Source organism: Toxotes jaculatrix, chromosome 5 (genome assembly GCF_017976425.1).
Source record: "Toxotes jaculatrix isolate fToxJac2 chromosome 5, fToxJac2.pri, whole genome shotgun sequence".
NCBI classification, from domain to species: domain Eukaryota; kingdom Metazoa; phylum Chordata; class Actinopteri; family Toxotidae; genus Toxotes; species Toxotes jaculatrix.
In genome coordinates, this window is record NC_054398.1 from 12,585,012 (window position 1) to 12,610,212 (window position 25,201).

Sequence of the window (25,201 nt, forward strand, 5' to 3'; positions counted from 1 at the left end):
AGCATGATATAAAAAGAGACAGATAGGGTTGGAGAAAGAAAACTGAAAAAGAAAAGGGGAGAGGGAGAGTGAGAGTGAGTACAGTAGCTCAGGGGGATCTCTGTCTGGGTCAGAGACAGAGAGAGAGAGAGAAAGAGAAAGAGCGAAGGAGTAGAAAGGCAGAAAGAGAAAAGGGCGATGTGCTGAGAGGAGAGTTTTTCCTCAGGTGAGTTGTTCTGTAAGTGAGCGCTGATCTGCCCCGATCCTGTCACCGGTAAGAACGCCGGGTCGACTGCACTGAGAATACAAACAGCACCTTACTCAACGCGCACACACGAACACACACTCATGAGCGCACACTCTGTGCAGCATCTTTCAGAGCTATTCAGATTCAACAGTGGAGCCAGTGAACTATTCACCTAGCTGTTGAACACATTGAGAGCTTATTAAGTGTCTTTGCCAACCATAGAAAGGCCAAGGATGTAATTTGCCAGTCACACACTGGCTTCACAGTCTGTCTCTTTAACACATCTAGCGCCCATCTAGCATCCTTAAGTCCTCAGAATGAGACAATTAGCGCTCAGAGACAAGGCCAGTGTAGTCAATGGACGAGGAATGGCAATGTGGGGAGAGACTATTTAGCAGAGGAATACATTGTGACGGAGGAAGAAAGAGAGAAAAAATGATGGCGAGACAGACAGATACTCTGGTAATGGTCTTTTTAGATTCTCTAAGAAACTAGAAGAGATACAGGAGGAGGAGAGAGAGACTTTTATAAGTCTCACAGTGAAAGGCAATCAGATGGGAGTGATAGGAAATAAGAGACAGCTAGAGCATGTGTTCAGCAGCAGACTAATTTCTTCTTTGCCCTCATTTCCTTTCATCTTTCTATTGTCCCTCTCAAATATAGACAAGATCCCCTATAAATAATTACTTTAAAAAAAAAAAGTTTTAATTTTAACTCTAAGAAAACATTCTCCCTTTATTAGTCAACTTTGGGTCACAGTTTCAAAAACTCAAAATGACATGTTAATACTGACATTTTTTGCAGTGTAACTAACTCTGCTGTACTTTATTGTGCGACTTCACCCAGTCCTGTAACTGGTCTACAGGGCTTTGGACAGAGGCGGTAATGTAGCATGCAGCTGAATTAAAGGGGTGGGTATTTAATTGCGGCCCACAGATGGCCTCATACATCTTTGGATCATTTAAAGGGGCGGTGGGCTGAGTAATGTGTGTGTGACACGGCGCTGTGTTTTATAAGAGGGTCCCTATTACGCAGACTGCTCTATAAAGAGACAAGTCAGCGGGGGAGAGGTGTGGTTAAAGGCCCGGTTTGTAATTGTAGTGTGACACCCTCCGTTTAAACTCTGTCACTCCAATACTGGCTTTGTTTACATGGAGATTTATTAAAGGGATTAAAGTAATTTTTTTTTTTCAGTCTGGAGTAGACCTCAGTAAGAACAGAGCAGTATAATTTGGTGAAAACAAAATTATAAATGAAATTATATCAGTAAAGCAGTAAAGCCACAGAAGAAAAAAGTCCATTGTTCACTGGCTTTCCATGCTCTGTTATCAGTCTGAGGCAAGGAAGCACATATAGCATAACAGTTTGGGCAAAAAAAGAAAACAAATACTTAGAAAGAGAAAAAAACAAGGAATGAGTTGAGAACCTATGAATAGGCGATGAGAAAACCAGAGGAGGAGTTTGAGCGGGGGAATCACAGTTAAATGAATGGAAAGAGAAGCTGGAGGAAAAGATGAGGCCAGGGGTGGAGGGATATGAGGATGGTTAAGGGGAAATGAAGTGAGGGATATGTAGAAGAGTGTGTGTTGGAGTCCCAGCTGTTATCTCCCTGGGGGGTGAAACAGCTGTCACGCACTGTAATAACACACACATACGTGAACTTGCTTTGTTCTCTTTCCCCATATCTATATACACCCTTTCATCCTCAGTTTCCCCTGTTTTTATTTGCTGATTTTTTTTTCTTTTAACCCCATCTTGGGTTCAGCCTTCTCTGTATGTGTACATTTTTTTCCTTCCACATTTCTCTCTTTCCTTCTTCTACACGCCTCCCTTTCAGAAAGAGACAGGGAAGAGAGAGAGCGGGAATGATGGTAAGGAAGGGTGAAAGAAAGAGAAAAGAGGCATGGGAAGCAGGAGGACAGGCCTTTCATGTGTCCGTATCCTCCGGTCTGCATAGTCCAGATTACATTCCCTCTCCTTGGCTAGACAGCTTTTCCAATTTCTCCCAACTGAGGGAAGACAGGTTGAGAAGAAGCAGCTGGTTAACTGCATTAACTCATTTTGGCCTCCTCAATATGTCTGGTACCCTAATCCCTCTCTGTTGACATGGCAGGACGAGGGAGTGTGGTACTGGTTGATAGGGAGGTCCTCCCGCTGCTCTGGAAGACACTTGCCCTCCCATCTTCCTCTTATCATGCACCCCTCTTCTCTTTCTTCCACATTAAGCAGCTCCAACTCACAAAATTCAAACAGACAAATTGGAAATTTGTCTTTAGCTTCAGCTTTGGCTCTTCAGCTCAAGCACAACGCAGTCAGACAAGGAGAGAAATTGGACTGGAGTTTACGAAGAGGAGAAGTAAAAGGGGGCTCCTGGCTAGACGCACTCAGAGAGGGAGGAGTGGGTGTACAGGACAAGGTGGATGGAGCGGGTGCAGCTTGGATAGAGGCAGGTAGAAAGAGGTTGGATAGGCATGAACATGCACCGCCATATAAGACTTTGGTGTTGGGGGATGGCGAGCATTGTTGTAGGGGTGGATACAGGGGAGATCTAGAGGGATAGAGGGGGATCAGCGGTGGAAAAGGAGGAGGGGTAAGAGAAGAGTGATTATGGTGGGTCTGGGCTGCCAGGCCTGATAAATGACTAATCAGGAGAACAGGGCCTTAGGTCCCTCACAGGACCACTACTACCACAGGCTTATCACATGCACGGACTGCAGACACACACACACACACACACACACACACACTAACACTTGCCTCTTGCAAACACCCTGCACACATGCAGCCTTACACACTTGGACACAAAAGGAGAAAGTAAGAAAAAAGAGAGTCATGGGTTGAATCCATAGCTGCCTCTCCTGGAGCAGTGCTCTGCTTGGAGAGCAGTTATAGATCCACCTTTGCCTCCTCCTCTCGCCTGTCTCACCTCTCTGACTTTTTTGCTCCAGGTCTAATAGTCTGCCAAGGCTGGGACAAAGAGCAGGTCACATAACAAACAAACAGTGGATCTCTTAACACACTGATATATCCAGAATGATGTCAGTTAATAACCATCATGAAGGGTCATCTATGATTTTTAACTTTTAAGTTTCAACAAGTTTTTGTTTAAGTGCATTCGTAGCCTTTCATACGCTACAGAAGATAGCACAGGACATACTGGGGGAAAAAATACAGTTAGTCTGGCTAGTTAAATCCAATCTGGCTGCATTCCAAGCTAATGATCAGGAAGGGATGGGAAAAGGCAGGCGAGAGAATTATCGAGAGGAGGGTGTAGGAGGAAGCGGTGGCGATGGGGGTATATGGACGCCTTTGTGTGCCACGCTCCATTGGCTCGGCCTCCATACCTCAGCAGCCATGTGATCCCGGTGTGATGCTGCTAATAGTGACACTAGCAGGGTCGAGAGCAAGTGCGAGGGCGAGACAATCGGGGGGGTGGAGGAGAGGGAGGAGGGATGGCACAGGGCAGATGGCAAGAGGTAGAGAGGGAGGATTGGAAGAATGAACAGGAAAGAAGGGGAGCTGAAAAAGGAGAGTTGGAAGAAGAGAAGAGTAGCGGGAGCAGAAATGGAGAAGGAGAGGCGGATGGGACTGTGGTCTCTGTGGGATTGTGTGCAAGGACAGCCAAGTTGGTTTCTCTGTCCCCTTTTACCTTTATGTCCCCCCGTGTCCCTTTATGTCCAGCTGTGTCCCTGGATGCAAAGTCACTCGTACAGCCAGATCACCTCTGTAGCGTATATACCTGAATGAGCAAACTCTGTTTTTACTCCTGTGACTACTGTTGTACTGGTGATATGACTGTGTGTGTATATATGTGTGTGTGTGTGTGTGCTCAAATTTAGACATTAACCTACACAAGCAAGGTTTGTCTGCCTCCCTTTGGGGCTCAAGGGCATATACATCAGTTCTTATACTCATTCATTTGTTTTATACTGTGCCTTTTGTGTGTGTTTTCAAGGTCTTTTGTTTTTTTCTTATTTTATCATTTTTGTTTTTTTTTAATGGTTCATCTTAACCTAATTATTTAGCTTACCCTTTTTTTTTTATTGTTTTTGTGCTGCTGGACCTGAAATACACTTCACATCAAAAAGGTATGTTGTGAAACATTTTTTGGGCATTTACGTTTTCTAATACTTTTTGCATATTATACTATTATGTACTGTTCATGCACCACACATTTCCCCCGCTCTGTGCTCAACAGTAGATAAAGATGAAATCCTACCGCTCTAATTCATATTTCACACCCAATATGTATCCGTGCCGTTCCTGGGGCAGCAGTCATAACATAGGAAGTGTTGGTTAAGCCTTCCCTGCTCTCTGACTGTCACTCCTAGCTAACTCCAAGCCGTGCTGAAGCCTTGTGATGCCTACTTCCCTCTGACTCTCTGTCTCCACCAATCACAACCAGCAGGCCCATGATGCCCTGTGATGTGGTTCCTGCAGATGCCGGTGTCCGTGGCGATAAGGCCTCACAGATGAACAATCTGATTGGATTAGCAGGCCTTTTGAACAAGCTCTGACTGGCTGTTTGCCGGCGGGATGCAAATGAGCTCCTTAAGAGGAAGGCAGAGCCTTGACCCTTATTGGGCCTGGCAGTATGGACGGTGGCACGGAGGGAGGGAGGAAGGAGGGGTAGAGTGTAGACTGCGAAAGCTCAATTGTGGGAAGTTAAGAGGTAAAAGTATATTACTGGCAGACAATCCTCCTTCTCTCTCCCTCTTTCTTCATCTCTTTCTCTCTCAGTCTGGATGAGTGTCTTCACAGTGCCATTGTCCTGCCTGGCTGGTTGACCTTCTGGCTGGCTGGCTTTGCTCATTTGTGTCTGTGTGTCAGAGCCATTTGCTGCTGTGTTATACTGTCTCTGACAGCCACTTAACCTCTAGGCCTGGCAGCATCCACTGTTAAGATTCTTGACCCAACAGACTGGAGCTCAACATAGTTAACAACAGTGTTGTAGCCAAGACCTGATCAGCTGGGGCTAAGAGGCTAAGACAAGACTTAGACCTGAGGCTGGGTTCATACAGACATTAACACTGTGTAAGAAAAACCTGCACCGCCCTCATACATTTCAGTAAGACCACTGCGTTGGCACAACTGTGCAGTGGTGAAGTATTTCACCGTTTGCGTTGAAGATTGAGTTGAAACAAAACAGGTTGAAGACCAAAAGAAAGACATTGTCAGAGCCTCGGGTATAATAACTGGACTGAAAGCTACTACTCTTTTGTGCAACATGTCAACTCTGCTTCAGTGTCCCTTAGGCATAGTACTGTGTGTATTAAATGTTTGAAAGTTACTGTACAGTAGGGGCTTGGAGGAATCTTTTTCTGTTTTATGCGAACACAGACACACTCACTCAGACACACTCACACATGCTATATGACCTCATACTGCCAAAGGAAGAAGAAAGTCAGGTAGGGGCTGTAAGTCATGCTAGATAAATCCTGCTTTTGTTCCGGTGAGACAAGGTTGTTTTGGGTGTGGAGGTACGGAGGACTGAATGGATGGAGTGGTGCCTGTACAGTTTTAAGAGCAGGTCCCACTGTTAAAGGCTTTGTAGGCAGTGTGGCCCTTCTCTCACCCCCCTCCTCTCCCCTGGGGGGTTTTATCTGCCCATTTCCTCCTCTCGTGCCGGGCCCTCGGGACGCCTTAATGGCGCCATGTTCCCTGTCAGTCAGATATTTAAATGGAAACCGACCATGAAAGTATGGCTGCTCAGGGCTGGCTCGCTGTGCCACGTCCTTGCTCTTAGCAGCAGAGTCAAATGCAGAGGCCCAAACCCCAGCCCCAAGCTCCAGACAAGTCTGGGGAGGGGGAGTCAGGCTCAATCTGCAAGTTTAATATCCCCCATCAGGTTTTAAACCTGTTTACCTTGCAGATTTGATCAAGGATACTGATGCAAATGGAGGCAAAGGCTCCTCGCTCTGGAAACCTTCTGTCCAGTGGTTCATTGATTCATGCTAAATGGGTTCCAGCATCGTTCTTAATCACTCACTTGACTCAATTGATATTGTCCTAAACACAAAAGAATATTGGTTTCTCTTGACAAACCTGCATCTGTAACAACGCAGTGATGCGTTTGTAGTCTGTTAGTGGCTGTTGTTGCGTCACTGTTGTCTTTCTCCACAGTTATAATAATCACTGTGACAATTGACAGCTGCAGGTGGTCTTACCAACCCTCACCAGACAACCTAATTTAACCCAGTAATAAATCTCTGTGCCCAGTTGGCCATTTTAGCTGTTTGGCACAGGGCACTGTAAATTCACCCTAATTAGATCCTCCCTCTACTCCTCCCATTCTCTTCCCCCGTCTTTCCTCTCTCCTCTGACTCCCTCCCTCTCCCCCATCTCCTCCCCCGCTCATTGGTACATATGCTCATACACCTGGCCTGCATCGTTACCTGTTTACAAATGACCAGGCTGGTTCTGCTGGCTTCAGCATCCACTCCACCACACGGTACTGAATCTCTCTCCCTCTCTCGCTCTCTAACCTCCCCTGTGTCATAATTAGACCTCAGAGCTCATGTTTGCTTAATATCATAGTCCGGTACACCTGCATTTCTCTCTCTATGGTGCTTAGGTGTACCACCCACCCCAGCTACAACCCCACTCCCCCACCCCTCACCTCATGCAGATAGAGTTTTAGAATTGATGTTACTGGAAACTGTTAGCGAGTGTATGTATTTTGTTTTCACATTTTCTCACCACCAACGCAGCAGCTCTGAAAGGCCAACTGCACACCCCTCCTTTTTGTAGTTCCTCTAAAAGGTATGAGTGTTGAGCATGTGTATGTTCATGTGTGTGTGTATGTGTGTGTGTCAGGGGTGTCAGTGTCAGGGCTAATGGTCTCTAGCAGGGGCGCCAGCCTGAAGATTTATGCCACAAATTAGTCAAATGTGATCAAACAGCAACCCAGTTAATCATGCAGGACCCACGTTTGTCCCTGCTTTATCTACAGGCATAATTATAGACACCCATTCCTGTGACAGGCCAACGGCAGGCCCCTGTGGAGTGATATTGGGGGGCCGCCACGCAGTGTTGTCACGGTGATAAATGTCTTACGGGTGCGGGGAGTGTTTTAAACACGTATATACTTAACACCCCCTTGTGAATGCTGTGAGTGAAGGCATGGCCCCTGCAGAACTGGTCTGACTGTTAGATAAGGACCAGTTTCCTAAATGAATATTAGTGTGAATGAGTCGGGCCCCCCTTCTCTCCTCAGCCTCACAATTTGAAGCACTTCAGCCATTAAGAACAAGCGTCGCCATAAATCCAATTCATCATATGACTCCCAATTCATTATGTGTTAAGTGTTGACTGGTTAAAGTGAGCTCTATCACTCATCCCCTCCCTTTTCAGCTGCCTCCTCTGCAGCCTTGTACAACTTGGAATGTGGGAATGGGACTCATCCGGCAGTATTCTGTTATTCCAGACCATTACCATGTGCCAAGCTGGGAAAGAGATCCAGTGATGTGTGCTGCAGTTTGTGATTGGAGTGGATCCTCTCTCTCTCCCCCTCTGACAGCCATTTTAAACACTCGTTTATGCAGCGCTTTTAATATCAATAAGAGAAGCAGGCAGGCAGGCGGACAGGCAGCAGTTTCTTATACACACACACAGACACACACACACAGAGTGACACACACGGCCTGGCTGGAAATCAGCAGCCTCCATCTCCCTGGTATGACAGGGTGTGGTAATTATGTCTCTGTGAGAGTGTGTGCTGTTTGCTGGGTGAAAAATGATAATGGGGTGATTTTTAAGTGCCATATCTCCCGCACGGGTAATGAAAAGTACTTTTAATCCAGTTCGGAGGAACGGAGGGGTGGAGGAGAGGAGTGGCTGGGGAGAGGAAGCAGAAGGGTCTGTTGTGATGGGAGGAGAGGAGGAGGAGTGCAGGAATAAGAGGGTGCTCTGAGGGTGGAGGGATGCTGATAGAGGGAGCTGAGGAAAAAGAGAGAGATGGGGGAGTTCTGTATGGAGATGAGGGGAGAGGACGAAACGAGGAGCGAGGAGAGGTTTCAAGGCAATGCAGTGGCTGAATCGTGTGTGTGTGTGTGTGTGTGTGTGTGTGTGTGTGTGATAGGGAGGCTTGTGTTGTGGTGCCAGGGGAATGCCTAAGCCTTGGCATGAAGCTTGAGCTCAGCAATTAGAATAATTAAGAGGGACTGACAAGCTTTTAGAGTCTCTCTCCCTTCCCCTCTCTTACTCTTCCCATTTCTCTCTCCCTCTTTTTCTCTCTTTCTCTGTCATTCCTGTGCCAGCTGTAAATGTGGAGTATGTCAGACAACATTATGTCAGTTATGTCAGGTTAACACACACGTGAATTTGTTAGAAGTCTGCGAATGTCAGGTGCGTGAGTGCCAGTGAACGGGGAAACCCTACAACTGTGTCGGCTCTCATTTCTCTCACCCACACATTCCCCTAAATTCATGCGCACTTTAAAGCTTGCATTAACACATGTACTATATGATAAATTCTTGCTGTGGAAATCTATTTTTGGGCGGCTGCTCAGTAAAGCATAGTTCACTAATATTACCCTGGAGTCAGGACTGCCTAAAGGGCTTATCACAATGGCACCTCACAAGTAAAGACTGAAATAATAGGTGTGTTGTTATAGACACACAAGGGTGTGTGTGTGTGTGTGTGTGTGTGTGTGTGTGTGTGTGTGTGTGTGTGTGTGTGTGTGTGTGTGTGTGTGTGTGTGTGTGTGTGTGTGTGTGTGTGTGTATGAGAGAGAGAGAGAGTTCACTAATGACTTCACACCCCATTAGCGCCTTTGCTTGATATGTCACACTTCATTATGTACTTAGATCAGTGGTGCATGAACTTGGAAAAGAGTGTGTGCATGTATGAAGCATGTTTGTGCTGGCGAGTGTGTGGCTGTATTAACTTCTGGCCATATCTCTCCTCTTGTGTAATAGACCACTGGGTATTACCATTTTCTTTTGGGACTTTTTGGGACTTCATTTTTTTTTTTTTAATTTTTGATAATGTATAGATTCTAGTCTCCATGGTTGGCTAATAAAACAATTTGCCACATTACTTGGCACATTACATTACTTACATTGAAAATGAAGTTGTCTAAAATATTGCTCTGTGTTCAAATGTATTTTATACCTTCTATTCTTGAAGAGGCTACAGGAACTTATGCTCTTATAACCCACTGACTTTACACAACATTAATTTTGTTCAGTGAAAGCTCTTTCACCTGCAATTAGTCCAGAATTATTTTGAGACCAATTTTTATTCTTCCTCTTTCCCCAAGCTTGGCTCTGGACCCAGAATGTGATTGTAGCTGTGTTAGTCTACATAATCTGTATGCAGGACACCTGAGAGCAAAAAATAAATGTCCTTGTCTAAGCAGATACATTTCTATCTGTTTAAATCTGCTTAACATTTTATAATAGGGGCCTGATATATGGAGAGTTTATTTGTCTTCATAATTTACAAGATCTCTTGTGTGTGATTCATAGATCAATTACTCAAAGAGCCACCACTGTCCAAACATTTATTCCACTGTTTAAGCATGCCTTTGTATATAAATCCATCATAAAATCCTAAGTGTAAACTATTTGTGTGCGTGTTTGCATGCCCGTGTGCATGTATCAGCGTTTATGTTCACATACTTGCGTGCTCGTATGTGCATGCAGCATATGTGATATGTTTTAATTCATGGTAAACAGACAGCAGTGCGGCCAGGCAGGTTAGTTTTATCAGAGTGTGTTTATCTTAATTCCCCTCAGTCTCTTTCAGCCCTGCCATCCATTACCTGTCTGAGGAGGCAGCATGCTCTCCTGGGCCCCACACACAAACATACACAGTTACCTTGGCGCTTAAAATACGATGATATGACTGAATGAAAGTATGTATGTATTGCTCACAGCGTGTGACTAACTGCCTGTGTCTTTGTCAGTTTCGTATGCATTGTTGCCTTGGTTCATGGAGAAGATGATGTTTTCATAGGAGTCCATTGTGACCTTGGCGGTGTAAACGGATTTGTAATGTAATCATGGGCGGAGGAGAGGAGCTGCTCCGACAAGGAACCATAAATAGGCTAATAGATGCATGCCATGCTAAGATAACACATCTCCACATCTCATACATCACATCACAGCACTTTGAGGTCAGGTGTGATAAAATTACCATTTTCCCTGTCAGTCTACTCTCAATAACAGTGAAAATCTGTTTATGTCAGTCTTTTGCAAATTTATTACAAATCAAAAACAGATTCACTACTTAAGTCTGTACTTTGTAGAAGATCCTTTGGCAGTAAATGCAGCTTCCAGTCTTCTTGAGTAAGTCGCTTCAAGCTTTTCACACCTGGATTTGGGCAGTTTATCCCATTCTTCCTGTCAGATCCTCTCAAGCTTTGTCAGATTGGATGGGAAGCGTCTGTGAATTTCCATCTTCAGGTCCCTCCAGAGATGTTCTGTGGGGTTTAAGGCTGGGCCACTCAAGGACAGTCAGAGACTTGTCCTGAAGCCCCTCCAGTGTCGTCCAGTGTCAGGCCACATGCACTCTTGAGCAGGTCTTCTTCAAGGATATCTGGCTGCATTTATCTTTTTCTTAATTCTGACCTCTGTGCTTCACTTTAGCAATGGTATTATTCAGGTGATGGTTGGTGCCTGGTGTTTGCCAGACAGTGCTTGTCTTCAAAAACTGAACCCTTTAGGTGTTCTGCCTAAAGGGTTCAGTTTTTGTCTCAAAGACAAGCAAATCTTCAGAGTTCTTTAAATGCCGCTTTGCTGTCATTTGCCTTTTACTCAAAGTGGCCTCTGCCTGGCCACTCTACCATAAAGCCCTGATTGATGGAGGTGCTGCTGAGATGGTCATTGTTCTGGCAGGTTGTCTCATATCTGCAGAGGACTACTGAATCTCTGTTACAGTGACTGTTGGGTTCTTGGTCACCTCCCTGACCATGGCCCTTCTTGCCCAGATACTGGGTCAGCTTGGCTGGAAGAGTCTAGGAAGAGTCCTGCTGATTCCAAACTTCTTTCATTTTACAATTACTGAGGCCACTGTACTAGTGGGAACACTCCAAGTTTTAGAAATGGTTTATACTGCCTGGAAAAAAATGGAAATTTTATTAATTTAAAATTAAATCTATAACACAATAAAGAGTGCAAAAAGTGAAGGGTTCTGAACACTCTCTGAGGCTACTGTATGCAAATGAGAGATGGCATCAACATGTAAATGTGAGAGATCCAAACACTTTCATGCACGCACTGTATGTATGCTCACACTACATTACCCCCTGTGTGGAGAATGACAGGCTCTTTCAGGGGTACGGCCGTCTCCCCATGCTGTTTGTCTTTAGGGTCACGTCCTGCCCTCTAACTCTTGACCCATGACCTCTGACCTTAGTCCGTCAGCCAGCAGACACCAGCACTGAGCTGACAGCTCCCAAAGCCCACTGACCCCAAAAGCAGAGAGAGAGAAAAAGACAGAGAGAGAGGGAGACAGAGCAGTGACCGTCGACCTCTCTTGGAGGGGGAGCAGTGTACATCCTGCTAGAGTGACAGTTTACCTGTTCAAAGAGGTCAAGAAAAGAGAGAGAGAGAAACAACAAAAAACACATATCTCATTTATTGAAAATGAAAAGCAAATTGAGAGGAAATGAAAAAAGAAAGGGATGTGAGGATTGAGGAGAGAGAGGAGAAGGAGGAGGAGGGGGGAGGAGGTGAGGAATGGGATGGGAGGACAAACATGGGTGAACCTGGCTAGTGGAGGTCACACTCTGCCTGAGGAGACAGGTGCCTCAAGATTAGCCCCCACATTAATGGCCTTTACTTACTCTGTCTCACACACACACACACACACACACACACACACACACACACATGCATACATGGCGCAAGCCAGTGCTATAGAACTCCTATACCACAGGGACGTGAAACTAGTGAGAACACAGCTCTGACTCTCATATCCTATTTATACATCCTTTCCTGTACATTACAATCCTATTTAGCTCGCCCTGCTTCCTACACAATCCTATTTATGGACTCACCCCCACCCCGCCACCTCCACACACACCCCCCCGCCCCCCTCCACTCTCGAATCCTATTTGTGTGCCCTCTCCTCCCGTATGCAGGTGCCATCTATCCAAAAGGCTGCCTACTGGGCGTGTAAGCTGTGATTCAGATGAGTGTTTGTGTGTTCACCAGTGATTTGTGTGTTAATGTAGCACTGAAATTGGAGTGTTCCACCCAGGAATAAGAGAAACACTATTCTTGGACTTTGTGTTTCCAAACATCAGTCAGTTGTTCTGTGGCTAACTAAGAAGCTTTTTTGTTCTCTAAAGGCAAACTAGCTCGAAATTTGCTTTTGCCTCATCATCATGTTCTGAGAGGAAACAGTGTCAAATCAGTCTTCCTCTTAAAGATGAAACAAACCCAAAACCTGAAGGTGAGACTGGACTTGCTTGCCCTCTACTGCAACCTTTGTTATCTGATGTAATACGTTGCACATCCTTGTCTCTGCATTCACAAATCGTCCATAAGTAAAGATGAGTGTCTGTGTCTTCTGTCCCGTCCCATCTCCACCTGTCCCTGTGACAGGCCTCTTATCCTCCATTAGTGTATTTAAACAGGACAAAGTGCCTGTCCACATCACGGACCTGTCTCCACCTGACTCCCCTGCCTGTCACTCACCCAGCATTATGAAAGCATCCTCATTCTGTTTGAAGGTGGGAGATGAAAGGAGAACAGCAGCCAGGGACCTGGTTGGCCTGACAGACCGGATTAGAGTAGCCGGTCCTGGAGAAAGAGGTACGAGGGAGGAGAGGGAAGGGCGAGGATGTTGCTGCCTAACTGGATTAGAGGAGGAGGTGAAGGAAAGGTATATGTAGAGCAAGGGTCTGTGCCTGCCTTTATTAGGGGAAGGAAGGTGTAGCAAAGTGGGCGTGGAGACTCGTGTGCTTGTCCATATTAGAAAGACAGGTGCTGGTTGGCTCTCTAGTCGCACTTCAGTTTGAACTGAAGGACTCGTGCCTCTCAGACACAGGTAATGTTGAGCCAGTAACAAAAACCATCAAATGCTGAAACACCGTCTTCTCCTGGTGAAACCGAGTAGAAGACAGACAGGCCGTCAGAGCACAAGGTCAAACAACTCGCTGTATGCTGCTGCTGCCGTATCTCCCGTACGTGCCTATACACAGCTGGACTAGTTCAAGTTATGTTGATGCTCAGAGCGAGTCTTAGGCAAAGGATTTCAAACAAGTGATATATGACGTCTCCCATTTGGCAGACATTTTTATCCAAAGCCAACACTGGAATGAAATAGTGTGAGGGAGCTGAATTTATTAATCATTCAATTAACTAAATGTTCCTTCTTGGTATGGTTCAGATGAATGGACTGTCAGTCTTTAATGCAATCTAATTCTCAGCACACCTCAAGAGAGATGCTGAGAACTTAACTGCTCCACAAGTCTTTAATTTCTCTCACTGCCTTTCACCTGCATTACTCATTCCCCGGTGCGCTGTTGTCACATTCATTTTTTGCTTTTTTATTTCTCTGCATCTAGCAGTCTAAATCCAGATTCTTTTCTCCAGTAGCAACAGTTTAAGCCGTCCTGTAGCCTACTATCTTTATCTCTCTCCCTCTGTGTCTCCTTCTTACCTTCCCTCCTCAGATAGAGTCTTCCTCTGTGTCTTTGGGGCCGGCTGGTAAAGACAGTCAGGGCAGTCGATCGTATCAGACTATCAGGCCAGTTCAACCATAAATTACCTGCAGCTAACAAAGCGTGCTGCTGTAACTATTACACAGGCAGTCAAAGTCACCCCGGCCCACACGGCTAGGCTACACACTCTCACACACTGAGTGATTGCAGGCCAAAGACAGTGCAGTGTTTGTGTGGACCTGGTCAGCCACACACCGAGATTTTAATATTCACCAGATGCAACTTCAAACACTGGTGGTAAAAAGGGTGATAATACAGTACATTCAAAAGCAGATGATGACCTAATATTTGCATGGCAGCGTAATAACAAGCAGCAGAACCTTCATGTTAAATGATGAGGGTTTTGAAATCAGCCCTTCTGGCATGAAAATTATTGGTCTTTGTAAACACTGGAAATATTGGGTTACTCTGTTCATTTAATAACATCACTGCAGTTGATCTATCTCTCCAACTCACCCAAACACACTTTACAAATGACACTTTTTATCACTTAGCCATAGTAGTAGCAGAAAAAACCCAGAGAAATATAAAGGTGAAAAAATTAAAACCATTAAAACCACAAAAGCTGGAATTGATGCAGTTTATATTTACAGCTTAAGAGGCAGGGTATTTGTCAATTTAAGTTTGTCATTTAATCAAGAATATCCAGGAGAGTAGTTTTACACCACAATTTCTCTTTGAAACATTTGAAACCTGTCTACGTGGATGAAATAAGATCTGCCAAATTGTTAGAGTTGGTCCATTTAAATCTTTCATGCCAAAATCATTGCAAATGGTCTCAGCCTCAATCACTCAGAGCATACTGCACACTGCCTGAAAGTACACACCCTCCTCTATCGTTAGTCATAAAAGCACATTAATACTCAACCATCCACATTAATACTCAAATGGTATTGGAAAGTAATTATAAACTTATCCAGCGTTCTCTCTTTGAAAATTGAATCGAAGGCAACTGGACATATGTTTGTCTGGGAAGACGTTTCGCCTCTTATCCAAGGGGCTTCATCAGTTCATTTTCAAAGAGAGAACTATGACCTGTATGAATGAGAACATTCACAGACTTATCCAGCGTTGATTTCAGTGCGTCTTTATTCAGCTGGTGTTGCTGCAGTGTCCACTGTTCCTGCATGTTTAACTATTTGTTGTGTGGAGACAGAGCAGAGCCTCTCCTTCTCCCAGCTGTATGTGCAGGTCTATGTTATTGGCTAATTGAGAGTGTGTTCTGTGCTGCAGCTCTGCCCTGGAGGTTAGTGTTAGCACACACACACACTGTAGCAGGACAAATGAGAATACACCCCGCCATCTGCCCAAGAGAGACACTCCCTTGCCCTCTCCTTGTCCCTCTACCCTTGTCCCCGCCTCTCCTTTTACTCTTTTTGTCTCATTTTCATTCCTTCCTTCATGCTCCCACCTCTCCTTTTACCCTCTCACACCTCTACCCCTCCTTTCCTTGTGTTTTCTGTCCCATCTTCCCACATTTTGATCCTCTTCTCTCTCTCTCTCTCTCTCTCTCTCTCTCTCTCTCTCTCTCTCTCTCTCTCTGTACCACCTCTTCATTTCTACTGCTCTTGTTTTGTCTGTCCTCTTTCCTGCCACCTGCCTCTCTCCATCCTGAGTTAGTCAGTGGGAGGTGTGTTTGTGTTGTGGTGTGGAGGTTCAGGCTGTCGTGTTAAGGTGTTACCGTACTCCAACCGCAGACTTTCAAAATGTTCCGTGGGTGCGATCCATAGGGGCTGACACCGAAGGTGACCCCCGGTCGGTAACCTTGGAGACCAACTTTATTAAAATGAATTTGAGTAGAGGGGCCGTCCTGACAGCAGCATAATTACATCGCAGAGCATCAGCACTAATTTATGCAGCCCGCATTCAACCGGTCAGGAGTGCCGAGATGGGGTCAGCGTAGACACACACAGAATCACACACACACGCACACACATATTCACAGTAGCAAAAACACACACACACATACAACTGGATCAGCATACCAATAAAAATAGGTAAATACATTCAGTTTCTTCTTACACTGCACAATACACTGGCCCATGCCTCTGTAGTGTTTTTACTGCTTTGAGGGTCAATATGTGTTTGAATATGAATATACATGCATATATGACCTGCGTGTGTGTGTGAGAGTATATTTAGCAGTGTTGTAGACAGGTGAAGGAGACAGGTACTGGACAGGTCTTATTACCTTCACAGCTGGAAAAGTGCAGCTGAGTGATCAAAGGCAATTCAAATACAGGCACCAAATTCACAATTGAAATACTGCTCTTGTGTCTCTCTAAAGTTTAATGTGTTTAATCAATAAACAAATTGAGAAAAAAATATCTGAAACTGTGCACTGTAGTGCAAGTCTAAATATTGAGCTGACGACAGAAAGATGATTCAAACTTCTGGACTTGACCAAAAATGACAAGTGTGAATAAAAGTCTTTTATTGCCGTCTTATTGTTTGCGACAGCTTTTCATTGAGCTTGCAACTAACAGTTCATGATTTTCATCACTTTTACTCATATATTGATTAGTGAGGTCCTCTGTGTTCATTAGGCTCCATTAACAAAGATCCATAATGAGAAAAAAACAATTCTGAGAATGTATTTCTGGTTTGCAACCAGGCCACGGGCAGCGTGGTTTACAGCCATCCTATCCTTGATCACAACTGAGCTTCTGCTCTGATAAGTTTCCACGACCCAGTCCTGAACCTTGTCATGACTGATCTCCCCTGTAGAGGATAAAACAAGAGATGGAACTTAAATGTGAAGCTGGAGTGAATGGAGAAGGGAGAGAAGAAGAAGAAAGGGTCAGAGGAAGAGAAGCAGGAGAAAGTGCAGCAGAAGAGAGTCAAAAGAGGGTGAAGAAGGAGGGTGGAGGGGTGGACATGGATATAAGTCACAGCTACAGTCACTCCATTGTAGCCGCTGTGACCAAGGGCACACTAATCTATCCCATTAGCAGATCTCTCCAACTCTCTCATAATGTTACCGCTAGCTGCTCTCCTGTGACGTGTTCCTGGTTTGTGTGTGTATGTGTGTGACGGAGAAAGAGGGTGAGTTTGTGTGAGAGTGTGTGTAAAGAGACAGTGTGAATGAGACAGAATGCTTTCGTCTGTGTGCGTGTGTGTGTGATTGAGTGTAAGTGTGTGCGTAATGACAGTTCAGCTAGTTGCTCTCCTGTGAAAATGACACGTTCCTGCCAAATTAATATCATTACTATCAGAGTTTAATGGGCCAGTGCTGCCTTCTTATTTAAAACAGAACATCCCTCTCTCGACCTCCACCACGAGGGAAGGGGGGAGGGCGGGAGGGAAGGAGAATGGGTTAGAGGGAATGGCTAAATGAGCAGGATAGACGATGTGAAAAGACTGTTTTTTTTTTTTTTGCTCCACAACGGTCAAAAGGGGAAGATGAGCATGAGCTTGAAAGCAAGCAAACAAAAAATGTAGGAAAACAATTACCTCATTCATCTGTGACGGGAAGAGCTCAGAAGAAATAAAGGTTTCTGAACATTTTAATGTGCAACTGAAACCCACTTTTGTGCATTCAGTTGGACTAGACTACTTATCATTCACAGTTTTTTCCCCTCCCAACCATGTCAGTCATTTGCCTAAAAATACATTTCCCTTTGCCGCTTTCTGTGATAGCTTTAAAATGTATCTCCACTCTGTTGAAGAATGGGGCTTCCTTCCCAGTTGTACTGTTAAATTTTAGGATTGTATTCTTAGTAACTGTTACAGCTGGGTGCATGTCTGCTGTTGGAGTGACGGCTGCTATCATCATTGGTACTTAACAAAAGCCAGATAATGTTTGCATTGTGTTTGGTGTGTTCGCGTGCTTCTGCCTTTTCTGTGGTGGAGAATTTTGGAGGATGCTCAGAGGTGTTTCGCTCTTGGGTACATTTTCTTTCATAGATGGTGTTTTACAGTACGACTTTCTGGTCATTGGGTTTTATTTTCTTTTACGGTACTTTACAGTAGGTGTATGTACAGTATGAGAAGTCTGTTAGGGTGTCATTCTTCACTTGGAGTCAGCACTGTGATAATGAGTTCATTTGGAAATACACTCTGCGGGCTGTCTGTTCATGTGGGCGCGTGCATGGCTGTGTTTGCACGTGTGCGTATTTGCACAGTCTGTATACATTTGAATATAACTATTGCACACTACATTGTATGTGTGTGTGATTTTTTGGTATGTGCGTGCGCCTGAATGTGTGTGTGCGCGATTCTGAGTATGTGAATATGTCAGATTGCCGCAGGAGACCAATTAGCTGGTGCATCAGTGAGGAGGTGAGCATACACACACACCTGTGTGTGGCCCTATTACACCAGCTCATCACACTCACATACCAACACACAGACAGCATTGCTCTGCTCATAATAGAAACATACTGACACTTACAGTACATTGACCATATGGAATAATGACTGCACTGTGCCAAACTGTCAGACGTGAGTCACCAGCATGCGTTATTTCAACCAGGTGTTACTAACTTAACCAACTTTTGTGAGTTATGGGTTATCCTACTGCTGAATGGTTGTCGCTGGCAATATGTACTTTACATTTGAGCATTTCTTGGCTCAAAACTGCATGACTTGTAGCATTCATACACAATAGCTATGATCAAAGCGTAATTCGGTCCAAACTTTGAGGTGCTGTGCACTGATGCAATCAGGTAAGAGTGAAAAAGCCGATCACAGCCAATAAAGCAGCCAGGCCTCTTCATGTATAATTCAGATCTTTTATGGTGGGCTATGCACCCATATGGGCGTGCTAAAGGAAGACTAAGGCCATTTCCAGCCAGAGAAAAGCCCTTTTAAAAGCTAATCCCTGTGCCAGAGTCCTGCTCCTTTTACTGCTCCTCTTTAATGAATAGGTGTCCAATAAGGCCTTTTATTGTCTTAGCATATGTTGCTTTTATTAGGGGAAAATAATTAGGTTGTGTGGATCACTTCGAAAGTCCTCTCGCAAGATAAAAATGAGATAGTTTCACAGTCGCTGCGCAAGTCCTTCTGACTCCCCGTCGTTTTCCCCTTGGATGCCTTGTGTCCTAGCTCCCTCATCTCCTCCTCTTCTTCCTTCCCTACTCCTTCTCCTTGTCCCTCCTCTCATCGTTATGCCTCCCCTCCTCCTCTCCCTCTTGTCCTTTGCATTCCCTCCACCTCGTTCCTCACTTCCACTTCTATTGTTCCCAGGAACATGTGGGCATTAAATGTATGCAGGGACGTCGCGTTGGACTGCACATTTACACACACACACATAACAGATGAACAATCACAGTGTGACAGGAGGCTGTTGATGACTGACACTCAGTTGATCTTATCTGGCGCAGAAGGGGTAAAGGGAGGGCCGCAGAGAAAGAGAGAGAAATAGTGTGTGTGTGTGGGGGGGGGGGAGTTCTGCGGTGCTTTGCTTTGTGTTATGTTCCTGTCACTCCTACATAGTTTACCCCTCTGCTCCTTTCCCGCTACGCCTTCTCATCCTCTACTACATCACTCTGTTCACTTACATAGAAAGATAGAAAGAAAGAATGTCAACCGGGCTCATCTGTGATCTGGGACTCCAGGGAAAGAGATCCATTTACTCACCTACTGTGACTGGTTTACCCATGAGACCTCAGCTACAGCAGCACTGTATGCCCAGTCCTGTAAGTTATGGTGCCGGAGGGGGATGGGGCTGCAGGGGAATAGAGATCTGCAGAGGGTTGATGGAAAAGAAGGGGCCCAGGAAGGAGCAGGGGGCAAGGCAGACAGACAGAGAGAGATCGAGCGGGCATGATGAAGGAATAGATAGAGAAGGAGGAAGGGAGGAGGCTGGTCCTTACATCCTGTCCTTAATGCCCCTCAGGGGAGCACGCTGCCCGTGGGTGAGTATTAGCCATCAGCCAGTGGGCTAATGGAGGGTATGAAATAGAGTTTAGTACATACAGATGACTGGGGATAGACTAATCACTGGGGAGACCCATGATGAGGAGAGCAGGTCATTCTCTCAAGCTCTCAGTCAGATTATGGACATGGCTCCTAGTTGAATAAAGGCTTTACCTTGTATTCTAGACTGCTGGATGTGAAATGAATCATCTGTTCCCCTCATAACATTCTTTTACTGAAATTATTTTGGCTAGAATTCACAAAATGCAGAGCAGAGTTACTTGATTTTGTTTAATGTGACCTTTGGCCTGCCTCAGTCAGGGTGACAGGGGTCAACACAGAGTCAGAGGGGTGAGTGTCAGGGTGCTTTCTGAAGTGTGCGCTGAGGTGTTTGAGGTGCTAATCTCCTCTCCTCTTGGTTGAGTGGTCAAGCTGAATGGAGGGACAGCTTGTTTATCTGAGGGTACCGCATTACCCAGGATTCCCTCTACAGCTGGGCCAGGCACGCTCAGCTGAGCTGTCAGCTTGCAGAGGTAACCACGGCTGAGGGCAAAGATCGCTGTGCGCACACACACACACGTACACACATCCACACATAAGATACAGGAATACACTGAACAAGTTTATGATTTCAATGGTTATTTATTAAATGTAAAATATCTTTAGCACAGATTAAAAATCAGACACCTCCATCTATTTTAAACATCACAGGTTGAAACAAAAAACATTCCTGAAACAGAATCACAATCCCTTCGGAGTCCCACTTTCAGGATAGCTAGTCCACAAGGCTGGGCAGAGGGCTGAGGCAAAAACCGCACTCCTCCTGATCCCTTTATGAGGGCTACAAGCCAGGAAGTACTTTCCAAATGCATGCTGTAGCCTTTTTTTTCTTTTTCTTTTTTTTCTTTTTTTTTAAACATTGGATTGTAGAAAATAATTTTATTCAGGTGTTTTAGCAGTTATAGATCTGATTTAAAAAAAACTGTAGTTTACATGTCTGTTTCCTTAAAACTTTGCTGTGACTAAAACAGGATAAAATAGTACTTGCAAGAATCAGCACTTGGTTTACCTTATACAACAACAAGGCAGCGGGTAGTTGATATCTCAGGATGTTGTTCGTCTGTAAGTGACAGGTTAGCAAACTTCAAGCAGACTAACAAAAGTTAGTTTTAGTTGTGACCAAAAATGTATCCTGATCCTACTGCATATTCAGTCGACTTGCACATGACAAGCATGGACATATGCTGTAATGATCTGTGGTTCATGCCAGAAAACTGAACTTCTCACACTGTGTACCAGGCATAGATAGCTTTATCTGTTTTGCCAACATTTAGCACTGCTGCTGAATTGGAGTGCCATCACAGAGGTCAGCTGGTGAATGCTCCCCCTCTCCTCTCTGCTCTGCCTCAACCCTCGCTGCTGTACAAATGCCAACTGACAACAACTGACACAGATGGTGAGCAGAAACACAGAAGGACAGGCAAAGGAAGAGAACCACCCACAGGAGTAAGAAAACAGGAAGACTCTACACACACTGTCCAAGAGAGGATATTGCCTGACAATATTATCAACTCATTTATTTTAGCTTTTTTTTTTTTATTTTAATCTTTTATTTTTTTCTACTTTTTTAAATTATTCTTTTTTTAAGCACATGCCATATGAGGAATCTGGGGATTATAAAAGTACCTGAAAGAATTGCTAGGTTTTCAGCATGCATAGCTGTTTGTATTTACAGGTTTGTATATACAGGGATGGGCCAAAAACAGACTGCTCTACAGTACTGGGTTTATTTACATCCAGGTCAGAAGGAGAGGTCAATGTCATAACTACAGATGTGGGGGGTGAAGGGTCACATGCATAGAGTCAGAGAAAGCTCATACAACTGAGTACAACTTGAATGATGAAGACACAGAACAGAACACGGCAAAGGAACATTACTGTAAATTCAACAACATCACATCTCCCCCACATCCCCTTTTTGCTTTTGAATACGCTCAATAAGGAGTTTTCAACAACTGATTATTGCGTTACACTATACAAGGACATTTCTATTGCAAGTCCATGAGGTCCTTGGGTAAAGAGTCAATACTGAGATTGGAAGACTTGGATCTGATCCCAGAGCAGTTCCAGAGCCATAGTAGTGGAGCCCAGGCTAAGTTCAGGCTTTTTGCTGCTTATCTACAGTCAGCGTATTGCAGGATGGTTTGTATGTATTTCCATAGTATTCGGGTGTGTTTTTATTACCCACAAAAGCAGATATACACAGAAGTAAGTAAAATCTGCTCTCCCTTCATACTCTCCTGCCCCTTTGGTTTGTTGTATTGCTGTGTTCTTTATATTTTATTTTTAGCATAGAGGATAATTTAGGGTTGATCTGGCGCATATCATCTGTCCCATCTTCTCCTCTCCCCAAATCAGTGTGGTAGTAGTAGAGCTGTTTTTCTTTTGGGGAATGTCCAAATGAAGTCTCAAGTCATTTAAAACAATTCCTGGTCAAGTCTCATATCTTCCAGGTGTCTGAAGGCTGACCGTGCTCACTAATGACATGGCACTAGTTCTAGAGGATTTAAGTGTTTTTATTTCAAAGCCCAGACCCGCTTTAAAAAAAAACATCTATAAATATAAAAATAAAATGATAAAGTTGTGCCCATTTCTCTTTCAGAGATAACTTGGAGGGCTTAGAAAAAAATATCAGGGGTGGGTCTATGTGAGTGGCTTTCTGAACAGTGCCATTTGCACAGCAAGAGGCAGGGAACCACACACTCATAGATTTAATCACAACAGTTAAGTAAATGAGCTTTAATTACTACAACTAGAAAATCTTTGCAATAACCTGCCACAAAAAATGCTGCATATTGTTATTATCACTCTTAGTCACATAGATGAGTCAAAGTCAAGTCTGAAGTCCTCATTTTTTCCGAGTCAAGTCAAAGTCTACAGCTCTGGGTAGTAGAGAACAACTCTTAAACACCACAGATGTTTTTTTTTTTTTTATCTGAAAACTACTTTACACAAGGTAATGATTCACATTTAGTTGCAGAAGATAGAAAGACACACAGCAAAATCCATCAGTTTGTAGACAGCTAAATTTACAGGCATAATGTACAGTTTCACATGGGTTAGAAATGGCTATTTCACCAGAGGTGTACATGATGCACACTGATTCGGTGCCATTACCTTTCATGTACATTGTCCCAAATATTTATCGGAGGACCTGTTCGTGCTCATGTGCAGGCGCATGCACGTATGAATACGTGTTTGTGTGTAGTTGTGTGATATAAGTGTATCAGTGTTGTTGCACACCCCCTCTTGTTCTTTTTCCCACTACCTCACATACCCCTTGCCTCCTATCTGCAAACACACATAAGCGAGCACACACACACAAAATGATAGATGGCTGTGGTGGGTGGTTGAGCATGTTAATGCCTAATCTCATCAGCCTTATCTTCTACAGAGGTCGTGAGGTCAAGTGGTGAGGGGGATGAGCTAAACACCAATAAGATAGTACATTGTTGGACACACAGCACAAACAGTCCATGTTTGTGTTGTGTGTCCACTCACCACTAACTGGACTGCAGCAGCCTTCAGAGAAACAGTATAGACTCTTGCTTTTCTAGGCAAAAATTTTCAAAAATTGGAGGTACTTTTGGATTTAAAAAAAAAAACCCTGAAGCTTTCATTATAAATTCAGCCCCACAAATCTGGATTATGAGCATGAAAGTTTTTCTTCTTTCAATATTTCAACTTACAGCAGGACCAGTGTTTGGTAACTGGACACAAACAAACTGCTCTGAAAGTCAGCCAAGTTCAAGGGGGCGTCAGTGAATCAGAGCCTGCAGCACTGAAATCTTCAGTGAAGTTTAAAAGGCATTTAGCTTTCAGACGAGCTAAATCAGATGCCCTAAGCGAGGGAGATGAGTTAAACTGAGCGTGTGTGAACCTGCAACTCGGAGACACTGCTTGGCATTTGTCTGTCTTTGATATGGCGACATGTGATGTGGATGAAGTTATCGCCCCACTGGCAGGTGAGACAGACAGCGGCACACAGAGAGATGCTGCCTTTTCATCTGCTGTTTACCAGCTCTCTCATCACACTGCGCTTCAAACACACTCAATCTGCTGCAGCGATGTTACACACCACGGCTCCTCCTGGCGGATGTTTACTTAGAGCTTAGAGGGGGTTGTGTGTATGTGTGTGGCTTTGTGTGTGTTGATGAGAAAAATATTTCTTGGAATCTGATTTGTGTGTGTGTTTTTTGTTCATTGCATTTGCATGTTTTTGTACTTGCATGTGAAAGTACAAATGCTTTAGACCTCAGCGGATCTTTCCACTTCATGTGTATTGGTTTCACAGTTGCTTTAGGAAGCTGTTCAAACAGTTGGCATGTAATGTGGCTCCATTATGCATGTGTGTATGTTTGTGTGTCTTGCCCAAGTTTGACTACTGCATATATGGGGTTGTCTCAGTGTGAGCCAGTGCTGTGTGCTAAACGCTAGTCCTCAGTCGTCACATCAGTGTTCCCTCTCACTCTCTCTGCCCCCCATCTGACTCTCGCTCCCTCTCATTGGGAGATAAAGAGGCGAGCCATTTCATGTGGCCGTATAGAAGTCGTCTCCAGCCTCAGAGTTTGTAGGAAGCTGTCACAGCAGCTTTTAGCCGGAGCTGCAACATGAAAGATCCCTCTTTGAGCAGTTGGGTTATGTGTGTAATTCTCTCTGACGTGTTTATTCTGCTGCAGTTTCAACTTTCATTTTAAAATGTCACAGAAATCCCTACTAATTACTGACTGATGGGGCAGGGTGTATCCGAGAACTTAGCAGGTTGCGTCGAAAATACTGTTTCACTTTTACAGTTTGTCTCGGCTTTAGACAACATGAAACAGAGTCATTTTCTGGGCTGAGACTCAAGTGATCTTCAGATTTAAAGTTGGCTATTTAATGAGAGAGGCCTTACTGAGAAGGAGCTGGAAGGAAAGCCTTGTGGTGTGTGTGTGTGTGTGTATTGTATGTGAAAATATCATGTATTTATAACCAACCAACTTCTGATTTAAACACATAGATACATAATTGTACTTGCATCATTTCCAATACTTATTCTGAACTCAACTTTGAAAGCCTGGCTGAACCCATATGCACATCATGTGAAAATATACATAGTCATAACCACAGTATTTAAAACCTGCTCTTTTGCGATTTACATAATAGCTGTGGTTTCCCTGGTGATTTCCATCCAGACAGGAGCTGGTGTAATTTTCTTGTCCACGTTCTCACCTTTTCCACTGTGAGTCTATACATCTGTAGCATTCTCATGGTCCCGTATAGCCACAGGTCCCGTACACACCAGGTAGAGAAATAAATAAATAAATAAATATATGTATATAAATATATGTACAGTAAGGGGTTATGCTATTCCCATGGTAATATGACCCAGTCATCATGGG

The 25,201-nt window shown here is 44.3% G+C and overlaps 1 protein-coding gene across 1 annotated transcript in view; it reads left to right on the forward strand.

Annotated features, from left to right (window-relative positions):
* Positions 1–25,201, forward strand: part of wwox (WW domain containing oxidoreductase) — a 123,349-nt gene that overhangs the window by 97,638 nt on the left and 510 nt on the right. The window lies entirely within an intron of this gene.